The sequence below is a fragment of the Polypterus senegalus genome, chromosome 3 (assembly GCF_016835505.1).
Source record: "Polypterus senegalus isolate Bchr_013 chromosome 3, ASM1683550v1, whole genome shotgun sequence".
In the NCBI taxonomy this organism is placed as follows: domain Eukaryota; kingdom Metazoa; phylum Chordata; class Cladistia; order Polypteriformes; family Polypteridae; genus Polypterus; species Polypterus senegalus.
The window spans coordinates 136627624-136654404 of NC_053156.1; positions in this window are offsets into that span (position 1 = coordinate 136627624).

Sequence of the window (26781 nt, forward strand, 5' to 3'; positions counted from 1 at the left end):
CTTACAGGACAGGAGTAGTGTAAGTGATGGCACCATTTCCTGAAGAAGTGTTGGCACGTCCAATGTTGTGTTTAATTTCTTCCTACATAGTTGCCCTTTGAGACAGCTGGCTGCTGAGATGTGTAAAGTGGTCAGGTCATCAGCATCCCCCCTCAGTTAACACCCTCTGAACCCAACCCTACTAATCCAACCCCTTACGCCCACCTACCCCTTCCTCATTTGCTATATATTACCTTTGATTCATGTATGTCTAATCATTTTCCTCTGATGATGACACCTGATTGGTTTCAAAAACTCAAGAACAAAAGCCTGTTTTAAGATACGTGATTCATTTTCTCCCTTTGTGGACTTCTAGCTGTAAACAATACTTTATAAAATTGCAGTATTACTTAAATATTTCACAGATTATGTACGTAGGTAATTTAGAGGTAGAATGATGGACTGAGTATTATCTCATCCACATTACCAGTTTGCGATAATTTTTTCAGTCCAAGCTGCACATGCACTAAAAATGAGTGCACTGTATTTCTCCCTGTCACTGTTCATTATCAATGTCTGTCTCCTTGACCATCTTTTGTGTCCTTTCACATTGAGCTGGCAGCACCTGTTTTATTTTGTTTCCTGCGCAGAGTACGCTTGCCTTTTGGCCAAGTTGCTTATTTGCCATGCAGAGTAAAAAAATATTGCAAGTAGCAGTGATTAGAATTGAACAAAACCACTGCTGGTACTCCCTTCTACAATTTTTCTAGGGGCATGGTGTCCCAGCTGGAGATCTGGGCATGCTTGTATCAAAGTCTCCTTAGGAAGTGCAAAAGCTCGTTGGTCAATTATGTGCCGGCACTCCTTTGTCCAGAAAGAGAAGGTCCAACTCACTTTAATCACTAGAAAGCAGTGACTTTTCAACCATTTAATGCAAAAAGTCTGTACTCAAATCATGTTTTTTTTTTTCTTTCTACTAAAAGGCAGCTCATTTATGGTCAAGTACCATGTTGCATTGGCAGAAGAGGGTTAGTTGAGGTAGGAAGGATATGCATATTCAGTCAGATGTAAACTGGAGGGCAAAGACAATTCTCAATTGAGTACCAATGTTCAATAGCAATGCCCGTGGCAGTAATAGGTGGTCTTTTTTGTAAAAGAAAAAATATTGTTAGTCATGCTTTCTGAAAAGTATTTCTGAGTTACAACACCATGGGCATTTGAAATGTAGCGAAAAGTGAAAGGACAAAAGCACAATATGCACACTGATAAAATGATTCAAGAGTTGAAAACACAATGGCAATTGGTATTGGCCGTGGCGCTTCTAGTATTAATAACCTTTTTCATTTTAGAAACCACAATGAAGGTCTGGACTTTTGCTCTCATGTTTTCTAGCATTATCCTGAGCATCATGGTTCCAAGGGGATCATAAAGGAGTTGGAAAAGTGAAAGAAAGGTCAAAAGGCCATTCCTGTGAAGACTTCTTCACTAAAATACTTGAAGCAATATTGCGTACATAAAGAGCCTTATTAAATAGTGTTAAATGAAGGAAAGTGTCTTATTAGGGTTTGTCTTGGTGAATAGTTTTATAAATAAATATGATTAATCATGATTTATGTGTTTAGGTGTTTTTTGAGCAAAGTGTCTGTAATATTTTCTGGTTAGGGAATGATATTTTTTTCTATTTTAATTATTCATAATTATGACTGTTAATAAAAACTAACCTTAAGAACGAGACTTTCAGAAATAGATTAGCTTTCATTTTTCTTGCTGCTGAAAAATGTTGTACATATTGAATGTGGAAAAATGATATTGATAAAGCTGAACGTTGTGTGAATTTACATGGCCATCATTTACAGTATGTACAATATATAATGTGAAATGCTAAATTGGAAGAAAGATAAGCTTTTCCTAACTGTAGTAACTTATGGTGTGATGAGAAAAAAAAAATTATTTCAGAAATTCCCTACTTGCTTTGCTTTGATCCAATATGTTTTACTTCAATATGTGGCAAACTCAAAATATTTATTGAAAATATTTATTGAAATAGTACGGATCATGGCGTATTAGATTAATGACTGTTTATTTTTCAGTTTTCCTTGAAATGAATGATTAATCCAACAGCAGTCTTGTAAGCCACGCTTGGCAAATGTGCAAAACATCTGACTAATTAAAAAGAATTATACACAACACATAAAGACAAATTTCTTTGTTTGAGAAAATAAATTCCACTGTCCAACAGTAGTCAAAATAATAATGTAATGAATTACATGTGTGACATTCAAATGTACATTAATCACTTAAATTAGGAAATAAATTAAACTTGATGTTATAAAATGCAGAATATCATATTGTAGTTATATTCTTTACTCATGTGCTATTATTCTGTGTTTACTTTATTCTTGAATCATTGTGTGACTTGTTTCTCTGCTTCCTGTAATCGGTCTAGTTGGTTTCTTGCAACTAGAATTAACTTAGAGGTATAGTTCCAAACAGAACACAATTCCAAATTAAACATATAAACAGCCATTATCTTGTAGTGCACTTATCTTTTACAAACACTGTGAGAGGCCAAAAATTAAAAGAAGTAAGGAAAAACCTTTAAAACTTTGAAAATGTCAAGAATCTAACGGTTTTATCAAGGTGATATACCTGTTACTATGACCCATTAAGTACATACAGTAAACTACTAGAGAATACTCTAGCATATGATGTGCAAGTGATGTTGAACATTATCTGTCAGCAAATTCACATTTAAATTCATCATTGATATATGTTGAAAATGTAAACAATTTTTGGGTTCTTGCCTTGTTTTTAAAGGACCAAATTAATTAGTTTAATATAAGAGACCCAGAATTGAAGCTTTGTAAGCAGAGGAGTGTCATGTGCCTCCAGAAATCTAAAATAAGCTGCAAGCAGAACCTGAAGATTTTCTGAAATTCATTAAATCTAGAGCATCCTTCAGGTTAGACTAGGGAAATAGTCTAATATGTCAGGCTCTTCAGTGGTGAGCATATCGTGAGACAGGTCCTCAAGAAATTTTCAAGAGTGGAATGGTTAATACTTTTCTAGGAATACTTCAAAATAAAACTACAAAAACTGATAATGTCAGCAAAAGGTTGTTTATGAGGCTTTATTTTCTTTGATGGTCAAAATAGACGCAAATGCATCAAATATCTACAATCTTAGTGTTAGTAATTTAGTGAGCTTAACAATAGAGACGTAACATCAATAGCAAATACGGTGGATCTCAACAACAACTTTTTATATGAAAGCAAAGAATGTATTTCAGATCTTATGCTAGTGATCAACAGTTCATGTTTGAAGTCCACCACAGAAGGATGTGATTGCTCCAAAGGTTATAAACTCTTAATGTTTTTGTTGTATAACATCCTACTGAACCATTCATATATACTGTATGCAGGATTGTCAACAGAAGTAATTGATCTGAACTCCTCCAACAAAGAAGAGATCTTTGTGCAAATTCTAGAGCAAATATGACTTGAACCACCAGCTAGAGTCGTTTTAGAAAGTAAAGCGGTCAGCAAGTAAGAAAAAAAATCCTACACTGAGAAAGATGTTGGAGAAAAGAGAATGAAAATACCTTTGCAGAGTGATTTAGCAAGTGAAAACCAGAATCAGATCAGTAATATATTAACATCACTGAGAGTCATATTTCTAAACCAATCCAATTTCTGAACCAGGCTGCACTCAAATTAGGAGCAGTGCTTTTTAAACTGGAAAGATTACAAATGCTCCTATTATTCTGATCTGACACAGAGCAAGCTTTGTCTACAGTCGAAAAATCTCTGTTAGACAGACATAGAAAAGTGTGTAGTGTATACAGAGAGCACATTGCACATTTTAAAAATAAACATAACCTGATGTGAGGGAAAAACTTTGCTGTAGCATCAGATGATAGATACATTGGCATCTGACGGCAACAATGGACAAATGGTAAATGTGAATGATATGTTGTCACAGGTGCTGTGTGTGCTTCTCTTGTTCTGTGTTACGACAACAGTGTAGGAGTCAATGTAAGCTTGAAAGAATGTGTAGCTATATTCATGGAAATATGAATTGTAATATATGCATTTGAAGTAAGCAGTGTATCACACTCCGTCAGAACTGTTGTTAAGAGAGCTGATAACTAACTGATAATTCAGTAGATGCACAGATGAGACTGCACGGTATCCACCTTCTGATACATGTCTAAATGAATAACAAAAGAAATCTAACATTACTGTCTAATTGGAAATGCAAACATGACATGACAAAACAGCTGCAGGATTTTAACGCGTTGTATATTCATAGACTACAATGCTTATCCAAACTCCATTTGCTGTTGTTATGGCAAATAATGATGCAATAGTTTATTTTCCCTTCATACTACAAATATGTATGGGTTATGTTAATTGGAAACTCCAAAGTAGCTTTACATACAGCATTTATAGGTGAGTAAGTGGTGGGTTCTTATTACATGGATAGGACCTGACCAAACATAATTATGTACTGGATAAGCAGGTTCAAAAAGCAAATGCACCAATGAATGACATTCGTCTATGCTTTTTCCTCTTACCTTAAATTTGTTGTCTAACCATACCAAGCTTACTTCTTTTTAAAAATATATATTCCACCAATAATAAAATATATCTGTCAAGAATTTTTGTCAGTGACCCTTCTTAATATTTTTAATAAAATCATTTCTTAGTGGCAAGGAAGCTATTCCAGAATTCAAAGGGATTTGATGTGCGAGAATACAATTTCTTACTTTTATAGCACTAGAAATAAAACAAAGTGTAAATCTCTTTTTGATGTATTCGTATACTCAGGATTTAGCACAAGAGACCTTTATTAATCCCACTCTCTCTCAGTATACTTTGATTTAATTAAAGAAGATCTGTTCTGGGAGAATGATACTGATGGTAAACATAAAATATTGAACTGAACCTGGAAAAATATTACGTGCCTGGATAAAACCTTTCTGATGTAAAAAAATATGTGAGGGGAGGACAGTCTCTGGATGGCCTGTTACTATCATATTGAAGATTAAAATATTGGTTTTGAGTTGACAGATAGACCAAGCAAAGCACTGATAAGTCTTTGTTATTTTTCAGTAGCAATAACAGTAATCTCTTTTCCTGACTATTGTGAAGTTAAAGATGCAAAGAATGGAAAAAAATAAAAACATGCAATGTCCAAAAACAAAATATGTGTGCTTTAAACAATGAGTATATAAACCCAAGGGACTCACCAATGGTATTTCAGGTTTCTCTTTGCAATACAGTATGCTTTGTATTGTTTGGTCTCCTAGAAAAAAATTCAGTGCAACCTTACAGTCAGTTTCTATGTTGTGTCTTTCTAAAGCATATTCATCCAGATATTCTAAACGCCATTTTAGATGCCAAACCCAATGATACATTTACTGACATTTTACTCCTGGGTCTGCCATTTTTAAAGAGAGTCTGATTTCTGCTTTTGAGTGTGTGGACCACCATGGCGCATATAGACACCGACACAGACAGACAGACACAAGTTCCAGTTCAGCACGCACATTTTATTTATAGCTGGGGAGCACTTTTTTTCTGCTTCTCACAGCACAGTACATAAAGCACCACAACATAGTTCTTACTTCAGCTGCCAATTCCCAGTCTTTCCGCCTCCACTCCTCCCTTGAAAACTTCGTCCTTTTTCCTTCCGACTCTGGCTCTCCGAATGGAGTGAGGCGGCTCCTTTTATGATGGTTGTGGGAGTGTTCTAGGTGGCTCATTAATTAGACCTGAAATCATTCCCATGTGTGGTGAGATCCCAATTAAGGGCTCTCCAGCTCCCCCTGGCAGCCCCCATGGAACCCAACAGGGCTGTGCCAAACTTCAAGTCCCAGCATATCCTGCAGGAATCCATGATGCCACAGCCACCCAGGAGAGCAGCCCTCTAGCATCCCAGGTAAGGTATTGCCTTGCCGATAATCTCTCCCCCAATCCTTCCATGCAGTTGGCTTCCCGGCCAGGTAATGGCCTGTCACAAGTGAAATAATGAAATATTTGAATCTGTAATTATCATAATAAAGAACGTATGGGCTTTGTATTTTAAATAAACATTTTTTTTTTTTCAATTTAACACTTTTCTGTGTTTGAAAAAGTAATAACTTGATATAAAGTGGATTCAGAACATATTCAGATCTCTTCACTTTCTGTGCACATTCTTTTATAGATTTAATTTTAGATGGATACATTTGCTGTTTTTGCCCATCAATCTACACTCAATACAGTAACCCATAATGACAAAATGAAAACATGTTTTCGGAAAGTTTTGAAAATATATTAAAAATTAAAAACTGTAAACTCTCATTCATAGAATTATTCAGACCATTAATTCAATATTTCATTACAGGTCCCTTGTCCCTTGTCTAGCTTCATGTCTTCTTGAGTAAGTCTGTACACATTTGCACCTTTGGATGTGGGCAGTTTATCCCATTCCAGACAGATCATCTCAGGTTCTGTTAGGTTGGATGGTAAGCATCTGTAAACTGCCATCTTCAGGTCTCTCCACACATGTTCATGGGGTTTAAGTCTGGGCTTTGGCCACAACACTCACAGACTGTCAAAGACTTGCTCCAATGCCGTTGTCATGCTGAAAAGTGAACAATTGCACCACTGTGATGTCACATGCACACTGGAGTAGGGTTTCTTCAAGGACCTCTTTGTATTTGGCTGCATTCTTCCTTCCTTCTATTTTGAACAGTCTCCCTGTACCTGACACTGAGAAGCACATCCATAGCTTGCTAATGCCAACATCATACTTCACTGTAGGGATGGCAGGTAATGAGTTGGGTCTGGTCTTCACCAGACGTAGTGCTGTGGAGTTCTGCCATAAACAGTTCAATGTTTGTCTCATCAGAAAAGAGCAGAATCTTTTTTCCTCATGCTCTTAATGTTTTTTAAATGCATACATTTAGATTTGATAAGATTATATTAGATAAAACTTTATTAATCGTATGGGAAATTCAAATGTATACAGCCACAGCAACATACAAAATATGAATCCAGACTCACAGGACAGATAATGCAGCCAATCAATCAATTAATATGCCTTTTGCTCAAGAGTAGCTTCCGCCTAGCCATTCTGCAATAAATGCCTGATTGACAGAGTGCTGCTGAGATGGTTGTCTTTCTGTTAGGTTTTCAGCATCTGAGTAGAGGACTTCTGAAGCTCTGTTAGAGTGACCATTGAGTTCTTGGTCTCCTACCTGACCAAGACCCTTCTTGCCTGGTTACTCAGTTTGGCTAGACAGCCAACTCTAGGAAGAATCGTGCTAATTTCAAACTTCAGTTTCCCAATTAATAATGCTCCACTGCTTCTGTAGACAATCCAAGCTTTAGAAGTTGTTCTACACCTTTTCCCTGAGCTATGCCTCACCAAAATTGTATTGCAGAGGTCTACAAAGTGTTCCTGGACTTAATGGTTTGGTTTTTGTCTTGACATGTAGTGTGAATAGAGGGACCTTATATACCCAAGGGTGTGCCTTTTTTAAACTATGTCCAGTCAATACAATGTACCACAGCTGGACTTGGACAGTCACAGAAAAGGGTGTTAATACTTACATAAATGAGAGACTTTAGTTTTTGACTTTTAATATATTTGCAAACCTTCCTAAAAATATCTCTTTACTTTGTGATTATGGGTTACTTAGCATAGAGTGATAGAGAAACATGGCAAATTTATCCATTTAATATTAAATCTACAACAAAATAAAGTGTGCAAAAACAGAAGGGGTCTGAATACTTTCTGTATTCACTGTATTTGGTTGAACACCCTACTGTATATACAGTACAATAAGAATATGTCTTGGTATGGTACAGTGACTAAACTGCTATATGTAGTAGTTTTGTATTAGCATAATTAAACATAATGTGTAACATATAAGCATGTATATTTATTATGCATTGATTTATCAGAACCTAGTGAAGGAAACAACAAAATCCAAGTTACGATGTGTACTCCACACTGCAGATGAACATTGGCATAGATTAGAATAAATGCTGACCAAATTGTATGAACTGAAATTGCACAGGCTTGACAATATATGAATAATAATAATAATAATAAAAATGCGTCTTAACCTTCTTTGCATAATGACATGTTTTTGGTTTTAACACATTTTCTCTTTTAAAACATGAAAAGACATATTCTTACTGCCTTCTCATACATCCTACATAAACCTTTGCACCACAACTCAAAACTGACCTTGTTGCCTGTAAAGTTTAAGTAAGTTTCTTGTAAAAAAGTCTTTTGCTTGCATGTAGTATAAAAATATACTTGAGCCAGAAGAAAGCTGTAAAAAATCGAGAAGCAAATTAAATATTGTGTAGGGTTGGATGAACTATATGGTTGTTTTATAAAAGTGCAATTGACAGTATCAAATTAGCCTTCAAGTATATCCTGCAATTGATACAGTATTCTAAGTAACTGCTAAACCAGTGTATGGGGAGGATTTAGTGCAGCTATTCCTACACATGTATATCAAAACAATTCAAAGTTAATTTTTGGTTCCTTCCATAAACTATGTACATGGATGGGTCCCAAGTCTATGGGCTGCTGGGCCTGATAAGACATTGCCAACCCCTCCTTCCAAACACTGTCCATTTCACTTAAATGCGATGCCTACACCTGCTCCTAAATTTTCCATTTATTTTTTTCTTTGATGTTCTCTTGGCTTTAATTGCCGGTGAAAAGGAGCAGTGCTGAATGTTGAGCGTGTTTCTAGATATTGAAGGAGGGAGGGGTGTATGTTGCTGACACCAAATCACAAGTTAATTTCTTTGCCCATTTCTTTTGCCTGTTTATGGTGAGCGGATGTTTGAACCATATTATATATGAAGCCTTTACCCCTTTAATAATTTGTGGTGCTTTTAAAGAACAGGTTTACTGCAAAGGCCAAGGGGTGAATCCAGAGGCAGTTTCTTGCTTCAGGCACTACAATTATAAAGAGGGAAAAGCCCTGATAGGTTAAGGTGCCCAGAGTTCACTCTGAAAGACCACTTGAATGGCAGAATTACCCAAATAGTGACCTCTCAGGGTGTTCAAAGTCCTTAGCACTGCACCTTGTGTTCAATTTTCAGATTCATTTGGCTTAGTTTTTGTGATCTTTAGTCTACTGGGCACAATCATGGATTCATGTATGACTATGTGTTTCTGTAATACTGTATGGAAATGAAACATACATAACACCAAATGTTTTTTCTGTTTTTGATCTCTGAAGGATTCTTTTTTTTTATCTATGGCCTGTTTATACTCCAAATTAATAAAATTACAGTAACACACTGCAATTCTATGGTTCCCCTGTATGTTTTCATTTCTACAGTTTGTTTGAAATTTCTTGATCTATAGTTGTTATTTAATTTGAGCTGATTATGCTTTTAATTCTATGAACTGAGGGAAACAATGTGAAGATAATTATCTCTGAATGGGTAATTTGATTGCTCTTGAGCGTTACAATTGGATAACATAAAATAACAAATAAAAGAAGGAGAATTATGCAGCAAGATGAAAAGAATATTACCTTACATGCAATATGTGCTGTAATTCTTGTTGAGCTACTACATTTCATTAAACCTCCTAATTGCTGAAGGTATAAGTGATCTCTTATATTGCATTGTTTTTGTTCTACATTACAGCATTCTTTCACTTGCCAGACTTTTCGAATGGAATTTAAGAGTGCAATGGTTCAGTACTACCATTAAGGAATCATTGAAGCCTTTTACGAGAAGGTCTGTGTATAGCTCTACAAGAAATATAAAGGTTAACAAGACTGAAATGAATGAATGAAATTTCAACAAATGTTGTCTATAAGTAGTTTTCCTTTTGTTATTTTGTAATATTTTTGTCATTTACTTGTAATACATATGCCCAAATGAATTTTACTCTCTACAATACTAACATTTTACCTTAAACTTGACATTAACTTGATCACAGTATGTGACTTGAGTTTAAAATAAATAATAATGGAGAAAGACTTAATAAATAGTAAAGATGCATAAAATGAAACTACAAACTGACTTTTTATTAGTTAGAATGCCTATACTTTCAATGAATATGAAAACGACCAAATGTATTTGATCCAAAACCAGGTATACATGTATAAACTAAGAGCCTCTTCTAAGAAGGCACCCACACTTTTCTAAGACTAAAGCAACAACAAAGAAAAAGGAGTTGACATCTGACCAGAATCTCAGGCAAACCTAATCCAATTACTCACTGTGCATCCCTCCAGAAGGGAAATGCACACTAATTAAACACTTCGGCTCTGCTTTTAAAGTCACATATTCCTCCTCCAGAAACAGCAGGCAGTTGTTCTTTATGTGACAACTAAAGAGCATTTTTTTCTTATATATACAGTAATAGCTGAAGCATTATAACTTAGCAAAGGTCTTTATTTAATAAAAGAAAATGAAAGTGAGGATTGTCTTTGACAGACATCACATTCCGTATGACGTTTAATAATATTTCGCAGATCTGGTTATTAGTAAAATACATAAATATCTCAGAATTTGCTGTATATTCCTACATACTAAAATCACAGTATGCTTCAAATTGTTGAATGCCTTAATTATACATATGTTTTTATTGTTAGTAAATCAGTTCAATCACTATACAATCTAAATGGTGTCAGTGATTTAGTGCCTTAGGGTTGAAAACTAAGGAAGGCTGTATCAAAACACTAGCCTGTCAATTTATAAAGAATCAGTATGCATGCATTTTTATCCTCACTTTAATTTAATAATGGATGCCAGCAATAATTATTGTTGTCATTCCATAGATTTCCCTTGCTGAGATAAATTGTTTCTGATTAACGTTCCACATTGATGGAATGTGCAAACAATAATGAAAAAAAAGAAAAAAACTTGGCAAGGATTCTAGTGTAAATGATTACTATACTGTAATAATTAGCAAAAATATTACGTTTTTATCATCCTTTAATTAACGTTCTTACAATATGGCATTGAATAGCAGTTCAAGTTCAGCAGTATACTCTAGAATTTTGAGAAAAAAATAAAACAGTTTATATTAATATGTAGGTAATAATCTACAAAGCTTTTGCTTGATCCATATGCATACATTATATTATACAATGACAGGGAGTCTTAGTCTATCATCAATTAGCAATGTGTAATTCCACACAAAAAGAAAACGCACACTAACAGAGGGAGAACATACAGAATCCAAACAGATAGCTAAATATTAAAACCAGGTCTTTGGTGCTATGTGGTCGTAAATATAAATTATTTTATTTATATTGAACCTTTTTTTAACTTAAAGTTCACTATTTAAAAATGGGTTAGACCCAGCAGTTTCTTTTCTTTTTGTGTATTGAAAAGGAATTACACAATACAATATTTTCTACAGTAGGCATATCAAACTCCATTCCTTTAGGACCATAGTGGCTGCAGGTTTACATTCCTGCCACAGTAACCAATTGCTAATGCTAATGGCATAAACTATGTTGTCTTGATTTTTATTGGGTTGCATTGCAAATCTTTCGTTTTTTTCTTTAACCAAATGCCAGACAATAATAAAATGCAAAGTGGGCCGGCTGGTGACCAGGCTACCTTAGATCCCATTTGCCCCTTTTATACAATATCTAGCTCAATTAAATTTCTGAAAAGAAAAAAGTGAAGGTCTGAGAAATATGGATCTACTCTGGTCCACAAAGCATTTGGATGGTGATCTGAGAAAAACAAAGCCCACTATGGAAATAACTGATGTGGCAGAATAACAACACTAACAAGCCATACAATCAAGTAACAGATTTCGGTAACAGCTAAATAAGAGTGATTGGAGTGAAAGTGGAGGCCTTGACTTAGCTGGCCATTTATTTGCTTACTTTGTATCTCTGTATTGTTCAGCTGCCATTTAAGGGGAAAAAAGTCAACTATAATTAAGACTAAAGACATCCAGTAAATTAACAGCAGTAAATGGGTGGTAATTAAGAAATTGGCAGGAACAAAAATCTACAGTTACTGCAGCCCTGTAAAATGTGAATTTGACACCCCTAGTCTAAAACAGTACACTCCAAACTTGGTAATATTTAAATTAGACTGCTCAAAAAAATTAAAGGAACATGTTTTAATAGCATCAAGTCAGTGGAACTTCCGGGATTATTGATCTGGTCAGTTAAGTAGCAGAGGGGGTTGTTAATCAGTTTCAGCTGCTTTGGTGTTAATGAAATTAACAACAGGTGCACTAGAGGGTCAACAATGAGATGACCCCCAAAGCAGGAATTGTTTAACAGATGGAAGTCACTGACATTTTTACCTCCTTATCTTTGTTTTTTCACTAGTTTTGCATTTGGCTATGGTCAGTGTCACTATTGGTAGCATGAGGCGATACCTGGACCATACAGAGGCTGCATAGTTAGTCCAGCTTCTCCAGGATGACACATCAATACGTGCCATTGCTAGAAGGTTTGCTGTGTCTCCCAGCACATTCTCAAGGGCATGGAGAAGATTCCAGGAGGCAGGCAGTTACTCTAGGAGAGTTGGATGGGCCGTAGAAGGTCCTTAACTCATCAGCAGGACTGGCATCTGCTCCTTTGGGGAAGGAGGAACAGGATGAGCACTGCCAATAACCCTGCAAAATGACCTCCAGCAGGCCACTGGTGTGAATGTCTCTGACCAAACAATCAGAAACAGACTTCATGAGGGTGGCCTGGGGACCCGATGTCCTCTAGTGGGCCCTGTGCCTACTGCCCGGCACCATGGAGCTCGATTGGCATTTGCCATAGATGGCAGATGTGAAAAGGTCTAGAGAAGCCGTGGAGAATGTTATGCTGCATGTAACATCATTCAGCATGACTGGTTTGGTCATCAGTGATTAGTGGAGTCATCCATGGAGGGAGGCACAGACCTCTACAGGCTAGACAACGGCACCTTGATTGCCATTAAGTATCGGGATGAAATCCTTGGACCCATTGTCACACCCTATGCTGGTGCAGTGGGTCCTGGGTTCCACCTGGCACACAACAATGCCCGGCCTCATGTGGCGAGAGTATGCAGGCAGTTCCTGGAGGATGAAGGAATTGATACCATTGACTGGCCACCACACTCGCCTGAACTAATTCCAATACAACACCTCTGGGACATTAGTTTCGGTCCATCCAACGCCGCCAGGTTGCACCTCAGACTGCCCAGGTGCTCAGTGATGTCCTGGTCCATATCTGGGAGGAGATCCCCCAGGACACCATCTATCATCTTATTAGAAGCATGCCCCGATGTTGTTAGGCATGCATACAAGCACGTGGGGGCCATACAAACTACTGAGTATGATTTTGAGTTGATGCATTGAAATTTTGGCAAAATGGACTAGCCTGCCGCATCATTTTTTCACTTTGATTTTTGGGGTGTCTTTGAATTCAGTTTTCTGTAGGTTGATAATTTTCATTTCCATCAAACGACGTGACATGCTTTCATTCCTAACACATTACCCAGTCCATATCAGTATTGATATCCAGCATGATTTTTTTCCCATTGAGAGATGGTGTGTTTTCAAAGTGATCTTTTAATTTTTTTGAGCAGTTTAGTGTGGTTGGTGATTTTGATTATAACCCACAGCTTAGCTGTTTGGTCAAGTGCGGAAAAGCCTTCAGACTTGCTAAGAAATTAAACCTTAAATTTGCTTAGGTAATAGGATCTTAACCCATACCAAACAATAAATAAAATCAGCAGTTTAGCTACTGTAAATTTCTTTCGCATTCTCTGTTCATTAATCTTTCATCTGGACAATGACTTATGTGTATCAAGACCAGAACTACCAGGTTTAATAGCCCTGCTCAACTTCCCATCAACTGTGAGATGAACTAGCCTCTTGACCATTGAATGTCTGATGTTTTATGTACTACATAGCATATCTGATGGCCTGCACTGTTGTGTTGTGCTCGTTGATTGGGGATTGTTAATTAATGGTGATCTGCCAGCCATCTCTGTTTTTTTCACTAATTTAGATCACAGGAAACTTATTTTGGAATAAATTAGGTTGCTAAGTGGAACTGCATATCATTTTTATGTTGGACCACTTTTACAGGTAAAGACGTATTTCCAACTACATTAGAAAGCATCAGTGGGGAATGTGACTCTGGTATGTGGAAGGCGCAACAGGCATTAACTTCATGTAGGTTAGGTGCTCAGCTGTTGGAGATCATAGTATGTTTGGGGAAAAAGGCTCCCAAAGAAGAATCTGTTTATAAAATGTGTAATTTGTGCTTAATGACCTGAATTATAAAAATAGTGTATGAGAAGGATATCCTCTGTCAATGAAAAAAACACTATACTGAGGGCATCATTATGGAAATCGTCTTAATCACTGAAGAGACTGTGAAAAATGTTCCTAAGATAAAAAGACCAATACAGAAGGTAACTGTGCAAATTACTGGGATTGTAATAAACAATCCTATGAAATAGATTGAAGAGTCTTGAAAAATCAAATGTTGAAAAATCATGGAATGGTGAAAGTATCTGTAAACCAACATTATCTAAGAGATGAGTAAGAACTAGATTCTACAGCAAAATAAAACACAGTTGTCAATATATTGATTCTACAGGTCAGGTACAAAGTCTTTTATGCAGCTGATAAAGATATTAACATATCCAGGCCCCATCTTTGTGTCCTTCATGACTCCTTTAGGTGTCATCAGGCGTTAAATCAAAAATATTGAAGTTGAGTACTGATTCTGCTGGTTCTGTGTAGAGAAGAGAGAGAGAGTGTGTGTGTGTGTTGGTATGTGTGGAGGGATCTCTAACTGGATTTCTATTAAAAGTTAAAAGAAGGGAGCAATGCATAGAATTCACTCACGCTCTATATGCGCAAAAAAAAAATTCATTAATTCTTAAAATTATATATCGAGTGCATCTGTCTCATTTAAAATTTTCCAAAATGTTTCCAGGGCGAGATCCAACCTGTGAACATTGCATATGTTTTGGGCATGCACAAAATTAACATAATTTTGGACCAAAATCTATAAATGCCTTTCAGACAGCCTTGGTGTCACAATCCCTCCTAATCCACTAATAGCTGTGTTTGGTGTACTTCTAGATAGGCTTAAAGTGGAGAAGGACAAATAAACTGTGATTGTCTTTACTTCACTACTGGCACATAGACTTATCTTGCTCAACTGGAAGAATCCTAACTCTCCTATTCTAAGTCAGTGGGTAACTGATGTTATATATTTTCTAAAATTGGAAAAAATCAAATTTTCACTTAGAATATCTGTACAAAAGTTTTTCAAAACCTGGCAGGATCTAATCAATAACATTTTAGAGTAAGTATTTAAATTGAGGAAGCAGATTCTCTTCTCTTTTTTATTCTATTTATTTTTATTTATTCATTTACTCATTTTTCCTACTACAGTGGAAACTCGGTTCACGACCATAATTCGTTCCAAAACTCTGGTCGTAAACCGATTTGGTCGTGAACCGAAGTAATTTCCCCCTTAGGATTGTATGTAAATACAATTAATCCGTTCCAGACCGTACGAAGTGTATGTACATATATTTTTTTTAAAGATTTTTAAGCACAAATATAGTTAAGTATACCATGGAATGCACAGCGTAATAGTAAACTAAATGTAAAAACATTGAATAACACTGAGAAAAACAACACTGCAAGACTTTGCATTATAGCGCTACGAACCGCTCGCTAAAAACACTTTTTATAATGAGTTTTAAGCACAGGGATAAAATGAACATGTGAAAAATCTGTAATTTAATAAACCACCAAGAAAAGTAACATTGCAACAATGCACGCTACGAACCGATCGCTGTAAACAGAAGTGAAGTGGAGGTTAAAATCCAATAGAAAAAAGTCTCCATTAAATACAAAGAGGTTAAAACACTGCTCGGATCTGTCTCTTTAAAACAAGCCTGGTGCATTCTTTAACTAGCTTCTTGGCCTCATGCTTCCAGCCATCTCTCTCTCGTGTGTGTGTGTCTCTCTCTTTGTTTTCTGGAGTGCCTGCAGTATGCTTTTAGTAATGGTAGTCCTGTAAGTGTTAAGATGAAACAGAATACGGTGAATATGGGCTGTGCTTTGGTTAATGGGATTATCAATAGATGTCATTAGACTAGCTGATGGAATGCAGAGAATATTAGTGGGATTGAATAAATTTATGATATCAATAAGAATCGATCTTCATTACCAATAAACTCTCAGATGCAAAATGTTCTATAAGAAAAACCCTACAGTCTGGGCCGATGTGAACTTCAAGGGTGTATAAATCTTTATATGAAGGTGCAAAATGGCAGCTTTTGTTGAGTAGTGATCATTTATCCTGTAAAATTGGAAGATCATAAGGGATAGCAAGCATAAAACTCCTAGTGGAAGAAGTATGTTTTTTTTTGTTCAACGAGTAGTTAAGTTTGTTGTCTTTATTGTACACTAGCAGAATACCCGCGCTTCGCAGCGGAGAAGTAGTGTGTTAAAGAAGGAAAGAGAAACAAAAGGAAACATTTTGAAAATAACGTAACATAATTGTCAATGTAATTGTTTTGTCACTGTTATGAGTGTCGCTGTGATATATATATATATAGCAAAATACCCGCGCTTCGCAGCGATGTCTTGTTTTAAAGAAGTTATGAAAAAGAAAAGGAAACATTTTAAAAATAATGTTACATGATTGTTAAAGTAATTGTTTTGTGTATTTGGCGGCAGCGTCACAAAGTTGTTTTCATCTAGCTGCATTTGAAAATGTACTACGACGTCTGACACGCCTCCTTTTTACTGTTTTCTCACAGCTTTGAAAGGCTGCTTTCATAATGGGTTTGAGTCTACATATATATATATATACATACATATATACATATATACACATACATATCTTCATATCTATATACATATATACATATCTATATACATATCTACATATACACATATATATATACATACATACCTATCTACATCATATATACACACACACAAATTATATATATATGTGTGTGTATGTACAGTGGTGTGAAAACTTGTTCAAGACAAGACAACAGATGAACTAAGACAAATTAAAGCAGGTTTTCTTCCCTTACACCTTACTTTTGTTCATAGCTTAGTGCTAATTTGGTTTATAGCCTGGGAAAGGATGCTGAGCTGACACCTCAGGCTATTGATTACTTTATGGATGTACATCTGGAACAACAATTTGGTTTATAGCCTGGGACAGGAAAAACTACTGATACCTCAGAGTACATCAAAGGTTTTGTTGTGTGGGAAAACGGACAGTGAATTAATTCATCAGTCATTTTGACAGCCAGCCAATCAGGTGCATGTGTTGAGAAACCAAGGCTTGACATTTCATAATAAATATGCTTTGGTTTGGAAAGCAAGTTAGAGAGAAGTAAAGGGAGAAGAAGAGAGAAGCAAAGGGAGAGGAAGAGAGAAGCAAAGAAGAAGAGGAACGGACGAAGACGGCCCTGGTCGTCAGAAAGGCATCATGAACATAGATGGCTAAATCAAACGCCTCCCTGGGACATTCATCCTTGTCATCTGTAACTTTTCCGTAAGCTTTTTCTAAAGACTATATATATTCAGACTTCCCTATCAGTACCTATTTTCTAGTATTCTTTGTTCTTGTGGTATTATTATTATTCTTGTAATAAATACCATGCTGCTTTTAACTTTCAATGCTTTGTCTTAATGTCTAGAGTGATTTAAGTAATAAGTTAGATTTCTTTGAGCACCTGGTGACAGCCGGATTTTTGCCATTATTTCTGTGCTGTGAGATTTATAAGGCTGAAAGTGAGAGCGCTATACTCAATAGAAGGGACAAATACGAGAAAGAAGGTATTCTTGGCTGATGAATGGCCTATAGTCAAGAGTGCTGAGTCTTTGTATGTTTAAATGTATTCTTGTAGACCAAAAGTAATATTTAGGTCTGAGATATCACTAAAACATCGTATTGTTGTTCGTACCGAAAATAAGTAAGTCTCTTGAAGTGCTGAATGACAAGCTGTTATTCCTATAGCACTTGTATGGTTTAAAGTGCTAAGGGTTAATCAGTGTGTGTGTGTCATTCATGGGGCACTGTTGTGGTTAGGGTCTGTGTGTGTGTTTATCTATGTGTGTGTGTGTTCATCTTAAAGTGCAACAGTAGACCAACCTGATAACAAACTTGACAAGAACACTTACCCTTAAACAGGTAAAGGGAAAGTAGAGGGAAATACTACAATAATACATTTATTGTTTTATCTTGGTAGAGTAATATATATTGCTCTACTTTCCCCTATTGTATTATTAATATGTAGCCTTATATGCCTAATCTCACAGACTTACCACTGTTTATAAGGTATTATTATATATAACTTAACCCCACCTTCCCCTCTATATCTATAACCTCAGGCAATTAGTTGTAGTAAAAAGACAAGCAGGAGTTCAGTTTCACATAAAATAATGTATTACTGATAATAATTCATAAATAATAACAAAATACAAAGTACATTTGAATATTGGCAACCATACAACCTGATAAAATGGTGATGTGTAATTCAGGTGGCACACAGACTTGTAGTTACTTAAAATGTCTCTAGTTAAGGCATCGTTGGTGCTCAGCTTTCAGCCACATGTCTGTTCAATATGACTGCTGAGCTGTGCTCTTCATTGTGTTTTCGTCATCATCACAGGTCAGCAAGAGAGATGCTTCTTCATCATACGTTGGTTAGAGAGAGAGAATGTGGTTGAGCAAGTACATTTATAGATGTTCTCTCCAATTCCTAGAACCAATAGGACATCATGGTACTTAAAGGCCTCTGAGACAAGCCAATTCCAAACAGCCATATCTCAGACCAATGGGTGAAATAGTACATTTAAACACCTGCAACCCCCCAAGACCATATGTTAAGCTAACCTGGCTTTGCGTGGGGGATAAGACAAAGACTTTATTTAGCAAAGAAATACTCATCAAACTGGTTTAAGACACATCCCCCCAAATCCTGTCATAAAATTACAAAGAGACAGTCGTAAAAATGGATGGGGGGCACAAACACGAATACCTCTAAATTACATTGGTTTGCCTAAATTATAAATAAAGACATACAAAACATTTATCAAGTTATATGCAAAATATTACATCACAACAGGACTGAATCACCTTTATCAGCTTCAAAGGTCTTTCTAGTTAAGCAACCCTTTCAATACAGTTATTGCTTTTTATTCTGTAATATTCTTATTGCTTTACCATCCAAAAATTACAATTTATGTTACAAATGGAATTGTTTTGTTTTAATAATACTCTGTCAAATTTTTATGACTAAATAAGTCATTTTCAAGACCACATCTTCAGTGCAGTAAGTGATTCATAGTCCCTCAGGCGATCCTTGTCACAGCACAGCATAGCTTCTGGTGTTTATACCGTGAAACCTTCAAAATGTCTGGAAAAAAATTGCAGCAATATGGCTGTTTTTTATATTTTAGTGACTGTAAGACTGACAATCGTTAAGCTTTTTTTTTTCTCAAGTGATGCATTTGTGCTCATTAATGTTTATTTTCACATGCTATATATTTAAAGATGGATTGCCTTATATATGCATGCAAAAACAGACATCTTATGAGCCTGGTGTTCTTCAAAGCTGTTAGATTGACAGCACTGGAAACTGAAAAAAACCTATTTATCTACAAAGAGATACTGCACAAGCATTCCTCTTGAGCACTAGTTCAGAAACTTTTTCTTTTAATACTTAGCCTCTGTATGACTCTGTCATGTGGTTAAAAATGCTCTTTGGGGAAATCTTGTGTAATGTGCACATTGTGGTCCTCAGTAATAAAAGGGGGATCATAAAGGCAAAGACACAAAAACTGTACATGTTAGGACTTGCTCCTTATATACAAAATTAACTATATACTAAGAAGCTTAAAGAATGTTTATATGTGCATTAAAATGTATTTTGAAATTTTAATTTGCTCAAAATATATTTCATTATCATCAGTTATGATGTCTAGGTTATCGTTTGTGCAGAAGTTTTCTTCCCAGTTATCTTCATCTCATATTCCAATTTCATTCGACATGTCTGGTTTACAGGCGACTGTTAATTGCATTACTGAGTATGAGTGTGTGTGTGTGTGTGTGTGTGTGTGTGTATCTGTGATTGTCTCCTGTAGTAGATTAGCATCATTGTCCAGGTCAGGTTGCATTCTTGCCTCATGTCCCTTTGTTATAGGTACATGCTGGATTTTCTAACTCTCTAAATTGAAAAAGGGTCAGAAATGGATGGATTGAATGATTTTCACTCTTAGACATTTCCAATCACATTTGGTGAAAATATATCATTTCTGAAACAAAACCTTAGCTTCCTGCATAACATGAATGAATGTAACTAAACAACTCCATTTAAACCATCTTGCATGTCTGATAAACTGTTGAGTAACCAATCCAAGTACCTCATCTCTTAAAAGATGTGATAGGGCATTCCAAAACTACATCTTTTCTTTTTGTTTTTTAATCCTATTATATCTGCTTATGCATTTGGCTGAGTACCTTTCTGTTACATGGAAAATGTCATTGTGGATTACTTTGAAGCACACCAATGGAAAATATTATTATCAGGTCTAAGTCAAACATGTTCAGTACACAGAGAATGTGTTGACATTATATGAGTTATAAACCTAATACAGTACACTATGAAGGAATAAGCCAGATTGTACTCAATTTGAAGCATAAAAGTTTGGGTAGGGTTGGCAGGATGTTTTGTGAAGAAAACTATGACATAAGTTTATATTTCTAAATGGAAGATATGCAGCTTCTTCCCTCTTTGTTTGCTAAAAGAAGGCAATATAAACACAATGTGTTATGGTTTCAGTTATTCAAGGCAATTAAAAAGGAATTGTCAGATTTTGACTGTTCACAGCTACGCCAAGCAGAATGTCTGACAATTTAATAGTGTTTTCATCCATCCATCCATTACCCAACCCGCTATATCCTAACACAGGGTCATGGGGGTCTGGTGGAGCCAATCCCAGCCAACACAGTACGCAAGGCAGGAACAAATCCCGGGCAGGGCACACACACACCCACAACAAGCACACACTAGGGATAATTTAGGATCACCAATGCACCTAACCTGCATGTCTTTGGACTGTGGGAGGAAACCGGAGTACACGGAGGAAACCCACATAGACACGGGGAGAACATGCAAACTCCACGCAGGGAAGACCTGGGGAGCAAACCCAGTTGTCCTAACTGTGAGGCAGCAGCGCTGCCACTGCACCACCATGCCGCCCACCAGTAGTGTTTTATGACTTACATTTTTGATATATGATATCTGTTTCAGTGTAAAATGTAAGCTCTGTGTATCTGTCCATATCAATGCAGATCCTCTAATAATTGCAAAAGGGTGTATTAAGCTGCAAAAGCCACATTGCCATGCTGGGAGATGCTGATTATATTTTTAAGAACTTCTCATTGCCCTCAAGAGCAATCATCAATGCTTCAAATGGTGTTCAGGCCAATATGTTTAACTTTACCAATGGCAGCCTTTGCACGTATACATTTCATACAAAAATGAAGGTTGTATTTATCAAACCAGAAATCTAGAATTTATTTTAGATCTAGTACATTTTAGAGAACAATTATAATAATTACAAGACCTTGCTACTTCTTCTCTTTCATCTCAGTCATATGAAGCACAATAAACTAGTTATACTTCAAAGGATGGCAAATGTCATATATATTTGGATATGCTACACAGAGAGAACATCTAGATATTATGTTTTATTCTTTTAATATTTATGTGTTTGTCATGCCTCTCTTCCTTCTAGAATCTGCCTGGCCTGTGCTTGTTGACATGCTTTCAAAGAAATAACAGTGATTTTGATAAACAGTAAGAGGCAGGTTATGATTGATGTATTTTATTTATTAACAGAAATGTCTGTAAGCACTATTCATTTAAAAACATTCAGTACCTGGCTTTTCTGAAAAGGGATTACATGCTGATTGCCAATTTCATGCTGCCACATTCTAAAATAGATATGAGAAGTATTCGCTGTTAAGAATCCTTCAGGTATTTTTCACTGTTTTTAATAACCATATTTAAATATGTTGTACATGTTGACTGCTGATCTTATACTTATTAAGTAACCAGACTGGCAGCATTATTGTAATTCGATCAACTGGTGAATCTTAGTGCTGCATAGAATATTGTGAGCCTTTCCCCAGCTTGCATTACATTAAATTTAGAGTGATGCATATTTAATACTTAGTTTTCTTGGTTGAACTATTTACTGAAGATGGGATTGCAAAGCCGCCTACAAGAATTTATACCCAAAGTGAGTGGTTGTCCACTGTTTCTGCAGTAAATGAGTTCCGTATTATAAGACTGTTTAGGATGTCGCAGAGAAGTTTTCAATGATAAAGCCAGGAACAAATGACATTCTTTCACAGCAACTAATATACAATATGAAATATATTTTACAGTTTACAATTTGAGTAGAAATTTGTAACAGCGAGGCACAAGCAGGTCCTAACTTAGACCCATTGTCCCTATACAGGCACAGGAAACTTTTCTGGATATCTGAGTTGTTGGAGATGTACGAACAGTTAGCCTTATGAAAAAATGGTGCAAGTATAACAGGTGAATACATAAGGTAAGCGCATTTTATACTGGAAAATGTCTTGTGTGGACCATGTTTGACCAGGTGACATACACCCTGTCATATATTAACAATCAGTAGTCACAGTGCCATTCTTTAGAAAGTGCAGCTGATTGACATCATTCACTGGTATGACAAACTGATATGTCCATTTAGAAAGGAGAAGGATCACGCAGTCTAAAAATCAGGCTTATTCAAGACAGTTTAATATGTTCTAAGGATCTGAATCAAAATCTGTGAAACTCAGTAGGTGCCAAAAAAAATTTGATTTCCACTCTACCATACTATTAATTGGCAATCATACAAACAGTCGGGGAATCCTTAAAAATGGTCATTTTCACACTGTATGCTTGTTAAGTTTAAATGCTTTAAATGCTGCATCACTTATGTATGTTTAAAAGATGTGCTCAAAGAGCTTAAAGTTGCTTGGGCATCCGTCCACAGGGACTTCAAATCCAAGACATTAATATTCAGTGAATCACAACCCAAAAAAACACTGCAGAGCTTTGGGGGAAGGGTGCTTCTGTCTCAGTAAAGCTGACATCTATGCTACATTTCTCTACACCGGTGAGTCTATGGCATTCTCTTCTGTTTACATCTTAGTTTTACAGCAATGGCACTTCAGTTTTTGTGCATTCACAATATGCATTTTAGAACTATGGACAAAAGCCAGCCTGTGCATTCATGTTCTCGAAGAGCAAGCTGTTGCCAAAGACACTGTTCTTCAGCAAGGACAATAAGTAATTTCTTTACATGCACTGCCAGAAGAATTCCTAATGCAAACTTTAGACATAGTCTGTTATATTATTATGATATTTGTATTATTTGTATATAAAAACACTTGATCTCACATACAGGATACTTTGACTTTCCTTTATATTAATTTTAATTCCTTTTTTCTTTGACTACTGTTGGACTCATGGAAATGTGTCTCACTACTTCTGTAGCTCAAAAGTGACTTTCCATGCAATGCCATGAATGAAGCCCCCCTGCCAACCTCCACTGCTGTCTTTTCTATTTATAATACAATACAATACAATTTATTTTTGTATAGCCCAAAATCACACAAGAAGTGCCACAATGGGCTTTAACAGGCCCTGCCTCTTGACAGCCCCCCAACCTTGACTCTCTAAGAAGATAAGGAAAAACTTTCAAAAAAACCCTAGTAGGGAAAAAAATGGAAGAAACCTTGGTTGGGCGTGCTTTGGGTGTCAAAAAGAAGGGGGTTGATACAATAGATAGATAGATAGATAGATAGATAGATAGATAGATAGATAGATAGATACTTTATTAATCCCAAGGGGAAATTCACACAAAACACAGAATAGAACAAATCCTCAATACAGTATAAACTACAGTGTAACAATAAAAAAAATTACAAGTATGGAGCAGAATTTAACAGTAAATGATATCACATAATATGATTTGGATTTATTTAGATTCCTGGAGACTTCAGCCATCAAGCTGCCTCCCCCATTTGGGCATTTCACAGCTGGGACAGTGTTGGACCAGCCAATCCGATGAAAGGACCCCTCTACCTGATGATTCCTGCGATCCTGTATCAGGGATGGCTTTACCTTAGGCAGGCAAAACAACTTGGCAGGTTGGCCGTGGCAACAAGTGCCACATTTGAGTACTGAGAAGAGAAAAGAATAGGTGAGGGTCAGTAACAAATTATGTTACTTATGTTTTAGTGCTAATGACTAACACCAGTGATGCAGTCTGTACAATTAATCAGCAGCTCTAGTCAGGATATGCTAAACTGAAGTAGTGAGTTTTCAGTCTTTATAACCATAAGAAACAATAGTTTTACAGACATCTTCTTTGAAAACCAAAACCTTTTAGTTTTCCATGGACAGATGTTAAAAGAAAATGCCATGGCACTATAAAAAGTACAACATATAAACTTAACATTCAAGTTTACTGTTCTAACATAAACATAACATGTTCTGTTCTGTGCAAACTTACTAGAGTAATGTTATTTATCACTACATTATAAGTGAACAGCATCATCTTTGACAACTTTTTTAGCCTTGAACATGCAAGTATTATTATTAGCAATTCCTAGATATTTGAATTAGCTGTTCAGTAGTGGTGCAGTGTTAAACTGAACTGGCGTGAGATGCCATGCATTTATTTCACTGATGCCTTGTTCAGGGCCTGTGTCTGCCTTACCCTCAGTACAGTTCAAGGCCCTAACCCCGTGATACCTTGAATTAGATTCCATAGGTATGAAAATGTCACATTATGTCTTTTTAAGCTAACATTGTAAACCCTGACCCTGACATTGAGGTATGTTATCTTTTTTGAAATATTGATATATGATATATCCCTTTCTTGCTTGATGGCATTTGTAATAATATTTTACTCTAATATATTGCCAATGTTAAAATGAAATAGCTTTTTATACATTCCTTAACTGATTAAACTTTTTAAATGTATGTGCACTGCAGCATTCAGCTCTGCTTAGATATCTTATTAAATATTGCAATTCTTCTTCTGTTTGTCAGGGCTGTCTCAAAAATTTCAGAGCAGCATTTCTTTAATCAATACAGACCCTGACAGTTGGACTCAAAGCAACTGTCTGAATCCCTTTAACTCTATTTTATTTTTTTGCATTATTTTCCATACTAGCAATGTTTGGTCTTAATGTCTGATGACTTATACTAGCTGTTTATGGGTGGTCTTGCAAATCCCAGGAATGTCTTTTGTTACTTTGTTTCCTTCAAGTGCAAGTTTGTGTTTCCCTTTCAGCAAGTTTGTTCTTTATCTTGTTTTCCACCCTTATTTTAGCATAGGGCTGATGCAAATTTTGGATAAATACCTTTATTTTTCTTTATGTTTGTAATTTTGCAAGCTATTGCAATACTATTATGAGTGGTTTTAGAAGGGTTGTTTATGTGTAAGTATTTAACCGCACCAGATGGGAAAAAAAAAAAAAAAAACAACCCAAAGGCTGGATTTCTGCCTAACTGGCCAGCATACGCTTTACAACCTTGGCAATTCTTGAATTTAATACTATGTATATAGTGCTAATTATATATTGCTATAATAATTATTATTGTATATTAGCATTATTGTGACTAATCTGTCACAATAATAGAAAAAATGTCATGATATTTGTGTTTATGATTCACATAATTCTCAGCAATTTTATCAGTGGACAGTGAAATTTTCTGAACAATGAATTTAAAAGGAATTTTTTTCTAAAAAAAGCAGTTTGAATTTTAGTGATTTGTATTTTCAGAACTGTGAAGAAATTTAATTAATTATTTATTTTACAAACTGGTATTCTATATTATGTTTATAAAATGACACTATCATAAAGCAATTGTCTTATACTATGTATCATTCCATTACCATTTATATATTTCCATATTTGTGTTTAAACACTTTGTAAATAGAATATACTCATTTCTAAAATGTAATTGACTGACATACTATCTGTAGTAAATTGATAGTTGTTCTTGACATCATTTATTAAGAATTGTGAAATTTATTTCAGAAAATATGTACATATAGTCCATATAAAGTTCTTACATTAATGGCAATATATAAATAGGTTCATAATCCATTTAAACTGCCAGAATACAAACACAATGTTACAGAAGTAACACTACATCAAAGGGAAAAGGAGCAATAACCCTACATTTATAAAATTACTATATCATACTGTATAAAGGGCCATATGATTAACATAGGGTGCCATTTAAAGCTTTGGCTAAAGTGATTAAAATGCTAGAGCTGTCTCAGATTTTCCTTTCAGTCATAATTTTTATCATATATTGCATAATAAAAAGATTTTTATTTTTGCTGGATCTGATTAAAGCCTATTTTTTTATACTTTCTATTCAAATGGATATACAGATTACATCCCTTAACATAAAATTGCACTTATACTTTGAAATTGATGTTGGGCATCTTTTCAACAGCTCATGCAGTTGTGACAGTCAGCGTTTGTCAAAAATGTTTTTAAGAGTTAGAAATGCAATTGGTATATCTGCCTTAATTTATAAACTGTTATCATTTAAAAAAAATGAAGTGTCTTAGCTGGAGAGTTGTAATTAATCTGTCATATTCATCTCGGATTTTGTGGTTTAAAAAAATTATCCTTTAATTTACCTGTAAACTAAAAAATCCCTTTGCATATTTAATGAGGGCATATAGTGGAAACAGATTAGAATG